Source organism: Alligator sinensis, unplaced genomic scaffold (assembly GCF_000455745.1).
Source record: "Alligator sinensis unplaced genomic scaffold, ASM45574v1 scaffold154_1, whole genome shotgun sequence".
In the NCBI taxonomy this organism is placed as follows: domain Eukaryota; kingdom Metazoa; phylum Chordata; order Crocodylia; family Alligatoridae; genus Alligator; species Alligator sinensis.
The window spans coordinates 1,917,027-1,923,556 of NW_005842072.1; the positions used below are offsets into that span (position 1 = coordinate 1,917,027).

Sequence of the window (6,530 nt, forward strand, 5' to 3'; positions counted from 1 at the left end):
GATGCTCTTCGTATTAATTGAGCTTCTAAGACTGTTGACACAAGGACCTTATGGCATGTGTTATTAAGAAAAGCATTCATTATAAAGAATTATTAACACATTTGTCTAATGCAATCTTTACTATTATGTTGGCACAACAATAATAGATTTGCTATGGCACATCAGCACATGCTTAACTTTAAGCACATGTGGACTGACTGATGCCAAGCACGTATGGACTTAAGTGCTTGATCAGGTATATAATTTGCCAACTCAGGGCCTGTCATTAGTAGTCTCTTGAATTTGAATTGATTTAGAAAACAATTTTTCTTTCTGATTTATGCAGTTAGATAATCTTATGAATAAGACTTCTATATTTTTATGAGCAAAGTGGTATCTGGTTGCCTAATATTTTTACATTTTTAGCAAGTAGAAAGTGACTATGTAAGATTTGGCTATTATTTTTAGTTTTCATACCAGTCCTTCTATAAAGAGACATTTTTAAATCCATGGAAAAAAGATTTAATCATATGATTGCTTTAATTTCTACATAATAGTCATATACCAGTAAATGCTTGGTTTTTTCAGATGAAAAGTACAAACCACATAAGTCAGGATGTTGACCCACAGATATCCTACATGAAAGAATCTGGTTTGGGACTCACATGGTGCCTTCTAAATGATAGATTATTTTATTATTATTTTCTATATTATAATAGCCGTGTTGTGTCATGATTTTTTTGGAGCAGATTTTATTTTTTGTCAGGCAAAACCTTTATGATACTAGAATGATTAACAGTGGGTGTTTACTGCACATTAGCCTAATAACACTGAGCAGTAGTGTGGAAGTTAAAAACCATGCTAATAGCCTACTGCATCATGTTAATAACTCTAGTTACTGCGCATTTAGTTAGTACTTTATTAAGCAAGTATTAAACTGAATGTGCAGTATCCAAGGTGCATTAATGCACACATGGGCAACTGGTGCCTCCCGAGTCTGATTGGTGATGGGAGGGGGTCTCCCAACAGCTGATCCCCAAGCCAGCAGTGAAACCAGAAGTGCACTTGCACTGGAAGTGCTGGCACTTCCAGGGGATGCATGTGCACCCCCTGTGCATTACCAGTGCATGAACATGTAGATGCTCCCATTGAATAGCAGGTATACAATATGCTTAATGCCCAGCAAAAGCACATCATGCTAAATTAAACCCCAAACTGCTTTATGTCATTGTTCCAGACGGTTATCAATAAGGCTTTGCCCTCCTGCCCTTTAAAATGTTGAACACTTTGTGCTCAAAACCACTTCATATAGATTTCCATACAACAACCCATACATATTTCCTGTAGTTTCTCTAACTTCTAATGAACAGAAGTTGCACTCTTTTCAGCCCTGGGGGCTTTGCTCATGGAAACTTAAAACAGCAGAATATAGTTTGGGCAGTTAGTTACAATAAGCTATGGCTCACTATTATCATGCCTGGGCAAAAACCGGGTAACAAAAGCAAATGAAAGTACACTGGGGGAGATAATGCCTCATAATACACTCCAGTTCTTGCAAAAAAGAAAAAAAAAGGTGCTGGAAAATATTGATTCAGGCTAAAACTCACCTTTTAAATGCTCTGAACACCCCTGGCCTAGCACTAATCACTAGCTGGATGCCCCCTCTGTGGCTTCATTGCACATAGCTGGGCTAAGCACAGAAGCATTGCACATAGCTGGGCTAAGCAGATAGCTGGGCTAAGTACAGAAAAAGAAAAGAAAACACCCCTCCCTTGCCCAGCCCACATTCAGGTTTGGGTTCGTTTACTGAACCAGCCTCTCCTCCCCCCAACTTCCCTCTTCAGTCCTGGCTCCTACAAACCTGCTCCTCTGAGCTCACCCAGGCCGAGCGGGGCCCAGGTGACGCCCTTTATACAGCTCCCACTTGGGACTGACAAGCACAACTCCAGCTCGGGGGGGGGCGGACCACAGCTGGCTCTTGGTCTCAGCATCACGATGGGGGATGGGCTCCATGGTAGAGCACCCAACCCGTGTGGCCTCCCCCTGCCCCGGGCAGCAGCACCCTGGCAGGGGGAGGGGAACGAGTGCTACTTTAAAGGCGGAAGAGAAAGAAAAAAACCCCCAAAAGAACGAGTTGACCCCGACGTGATTCGAACACGCAGCCTTCTGATCTGGAGTCAGACGCGCTACCGTTGCGCCACGAGGTCCTGCTGGGCACGAGCGCACAAAGCTTTAGAATTGGCCGCAGCGCCAGCGCCTGCCCCGGCCGCCCGGTACAGCTTGCCTCCGGCCTCCCACGAGCCCCGTGGCCCCACCCCGCTCCCGCCCCCCGGCCCTCAGCGCTCTGCGAGCCGCGACCCTGCCCCAGGAGCCCTTCTTCTCCCGCACCCCCAAGCCCGGCACATCTACCCTCCCCCTCCCCGCCAAGAACCCCACGCTTGTGCCGGCCCGCCTTTAAGTCGAGTGGTGCAGAAGTACTTGCCAGGCATCTCCTCGTTAGTATAGTGGTAAGTATCCCCGCCTGTCACGCGGGAGACCGGGGTTCGATTCCCCGACGGGGAGAGTTTCAGGCCTTTTTTTCAGGCCCCTGGGCCAGCCATCTCCTGGAAATAAACAGCAACAGTTCATCGCTGTTTAAGTAATAATAACATAACAATAATGCTATTAATGTAAATGATGTTGCTGGAATTAAACCATTTCTTTCATTTTCTTCCCTATTCTTATTTAGCCTTACAAAATATGCATAATAAATTATATGCAATATATTGTATTGTACCATGTATTGTAAAATGCAAGAACATAGTAAAGCACAACAATCGTCATCGTTTTTTAATTATAGGCCAATAACTACATCATTAGCCACATGATTATAACAATCATTATTAAATGATAGTTAAATTGAGAGCATCAGACTCGGCCACATTTTTAAAGAAAAGAGTTTACAATACTATCATAAAGTACAAAAGCAACCGGTGTTTATTAATGATAGGCCATTCATTATAACATTATTATTATTCCAATGGTTATAACAGTCGATGTTAAAGAATAATTAAAATGATGAGCAAACTCGGCCACATTTTTAAAGAGAAGGGTTTACAATACAACAATAAAGTACAAAAACAACTATTGTTTATTAATTACAGGCCAGTAATTACATTATTACTATTAGTCCAATGATGATAACAATCATTGTTAAACGAAAATTAAAATGCTAATGAAAATCGGGCACATTTTTAAAGACAGAGGGGTTTACAATACCATAATAAAGTATAAAAACAATTGTTGTCTGTTAATTATGGACCATTAATTACAGGATTATTATAATAACAGTAATTGTTAACGGATAATTAAAATGCTAATGAAAATCGGCCACATTTTTAAGAGAAGGGTTTACGATACAATAATAAAGTACAAAAGTAATTTTTGTTTATTAATTCTAGGCCATTAATAACATTATTATTCAAACGGTTATAATAATTGATCGATGTTAATCGATAGGATCATCAGATTCGGGCACATTTCTAAGCAGAAGAGTGTCCAGGCAAGGGCAGGACAGGCCGAGCTCGCGCCGGCTCATATTTCCACCTTTCATAATTAAAAGCAAGCAATCAGGAGAGAGGAAAAGAAAATGAGCATTTCTCCCCGTCGGGGAATTGAACCCCGGTCTCCCGCGTGACAGGCGGGGATACTGACCACTATACTAACGAGGAAGGCCTATAAGTAGCTTCTCAGCTCCTGTCTACAAGGCTGCTACAGAGCAGGCAGGTGCAGCACAGACCAAATATACATCAGTCCTCTAGTCTCCACACTGCCCTCCCTGCTCTGCAGAAAGGTTAACAGAAAGCAGGGCAGCCCCTGTCCCTTCACTTCGCCCCAGCTCTGCCGCTCCGAACTGCACAACTGGAAAAACACCCATAGCGTGCTACTGGGGAAAGTGCAGAGGAAGGAGTGAGCTTACCCACTGCCAGGGGCCGAGCACCCTCAGGACATCTTTTAGGGCCCGATCAACTGACTCTCAGGGCTTCTGTGCATGTATGACATGAGATAGGGGGTCCCTTGGCAGTGCTTCACATGCACTGTACCGACTACCTAGAGCTGAGGTGGCTCTTGTCATTGCATTTTTCAAGAGTCACTTCACTCAGTGGGGTCCTGCAGAGCAGCCGGTAGCAAGGCAAGTCTGCTAGAGTAGCTCCAAAGGAAACCCCTAGAGCAGTGGTTCTCAACCTTTTTTGTACCACGACTCACTTGTAAACATTCATGGCCAGTCCTGAGCCAGTGCCCCTCACTCCTGACCCGCTGTCCCCTGGCCCTAGGCCCCAGGCCCCTGGTGTGTGGCAGCGCCTTATCTAGATTCCTGACAGCCCGGGGGAAACTTTAGTATCAGGTCTCCCTTCACCAGAGATAATGATAATAAGAATCGATCAACAGAAAAACACCACAAAACATTTTAGGCTTCCTTTCTATCCAGGCCTGGGGACAGCCTGGTTTGCCTATGCTTGTCTAGCTCTGTGTGGGGGCAACAGGTGGGTGTATGTAGGGCATGGGGGCCCCAAGCAGCCCCTCGCAAGCTGGATGTCTGGTGGGGCAGGGGGCCCCAAACCAGCCCCTCGCAAGCTGGATGTCTGCCAGCCTGCAAGGGCAAACCCATGGTTTCTCATGTTTTTCTCCTTTAAAGAAGAATCCATTTTTAAAGTTTGTTTGTGACCATTTCATATATTCTTGTGACCCACTTTTGGGTCACATCCCACAGGTTAAGAAATGCTGCCCTAGTGGGGGAAAAAAAAGACCTGTTTGGTTGCCTGAGGATTTGTCTGCTTTGGGGAAGGTGGAAGTATGTCCCACTATCTTTTCCACACTGGATTTTGTCCTTCCCCACTCCAAAGTGAGGGGCTGGGGGAGGGCAGAAGGATTTCTGTGGGGGTGGGGAGAGGTCCAGGGAGATCACATTTTACCAAAGAGAAGCACTGACCCAAACCAAAGCATGGAGGAGAAAAGGAGCAGTTCAGGTGCCTCTGCATTTGTAGCGAGGGAAGGGGCAACTTGAGAAGCAACTTGAGTCAGGAGCCTGAGAGGCGAAAGGAGGTCACGCACCTGCTGCCTGCCTGCCTAAAAAGGGGCAGGAGAGAAATGGAAACCAGTTACTTTGGGAACTGCTAGTAAAAGGCTGAAGGACAAGCCGATACTGACTTGCTCAGCATAGCCGAGCTACAAGTTTGCACGTCTGTACCACAGTGACATTAAGCAGGGAACTATATTTAACTTACCAATTTGTGTCTGGTCAGATATACAGTTAATACCATATATAAATGGGTTAGTGGTAAAAGTAAAGATCCTGCCTGCCAGATTGTCTCCACTACTACAAACATCTCCGTGGACAGAGGGACACAAGGCCAATGTTTTCAAACACAGATGACTAAATGGAGGAGCCTCAGTTCATCATTAGGTATGAAGAATTAAAGCAGTCTGCAGCTGTCATTGGAACATCTCTGCAAATCAAGGGTATTTAAAATCACACATCAATTCCTCACTTTAGGCAGTCACGTTTGAAATGCTCTGGCTTGCCAGTCATACAAAGGGAGTTATAGTCAGACACTGAATACTCTGGTGGATGGGTGCTGTGTTTAGATGAATTACAAAAGCCATCCTATACCTTGCATATCAGAATAAGTGAGCTCATGCTGACATTTCCTACATATCCTTTGAGTTTGCTTTTGTTCTGCTTAGACATACTAAAAAGAAGCCTGCTTTAGGCTTGTCCAGATTAAGACTCAAATTCAAGAAGGACTGTAGATTTTCCAGTAGTTGCTCTGTGCCTTTCAATTGTGAATCTCTGCCTTTCTCCCTTTCCATTCTTTGTTTCTCATTTACTTGCTTCTTTCCCCACTACTCTGTTCACTCTGCCTCTTCTCCAGTTCCCTCCTGTCACTTGTTCTGCTATCATGTATTTTTCATCTCTCTTGTCTCATTCTGGTATTTAAATGCAGAACAGTTTCTACCTTCCTCCTCTTTGATTTGACCTCTGACCTTCCTTGTCCTTTTTCTCCTATTCACAATGCAGGGAGCAGGTTCAGGGGTGCTGGGGAAGGGCTGTTGGAGGTGTAGGCAGGAATGTAGTTAGGGTAGTCCTGCATACCAGCTCGTCCTTGGCTGCTGCAGTGCCCACAGCTATCCAGAGCAGCCCCAAGCAAGTCAGGGCAATTCTCAGAACTGCCCCTAATCAATGGTGGGGGCCAGAACAGTTTCTGGCTGCTCTAAGCTGTGAGGATAGCAAGTCACCCATTGTCAACCTGTGACAGTTTGCGCAAGATAGCCTGGGTCAGGGGTAGGCATGATAATTAAAATCTGCCACCTTTTTAACACACATTATCATGCGTGCCAGAGCATGTACTTGAAGGTATTTTACTTGGCATATATGCCTTGGGGCAGACAGCGGGCAAGGGGCTGGGGTTGTCCTGCCACAACAAGGGAACCTCTCATGGCCCCCCTGCTATCCATCTGCCCCCGGTACACCAACATCTTACAAGTCTTACAACTTCTTACAACATCTTACA

General features: G+C 44.9%; 3 non-coding genes across 3 annotated transcripts; 1 reads left to right on the forward strand and 2 right to left on the reverse strand.

The window, feature by feature from the left end:
- Nucleotides 1–2,114: 2,114 nt before the first annotated feature.
- On the reverse strand, nucleotides 2,115–2,186 carry TRNAW-CCA. The gene has a single exon. It is a non-coding gene; the product is annotated as a tRNA-Trp (tRNA).
- Nucleotides 2,187–2,469: 283 nt separating this feature from the next.
- TRNAD-GUC lies at nucleotides 2,470–2,541 on the forward strand. Its single transcript has one exon. It is a non-coding gene; the product is annotated as a tRNA-Asp (tRNA).
- Nucleotides 2,542–3,617: 1,076 nt separating this feature from the next.
- On the reverse strand, nucleotides 3,618–3,689 carry TRNAD-GUC. Its single transcript has one exon. It is a non-coding gene; the product is annotated as a tRNA-Asp (tRNA).
- Nucleotides 3,690–6,530: the final 2,841 nt, after the last annotated feature.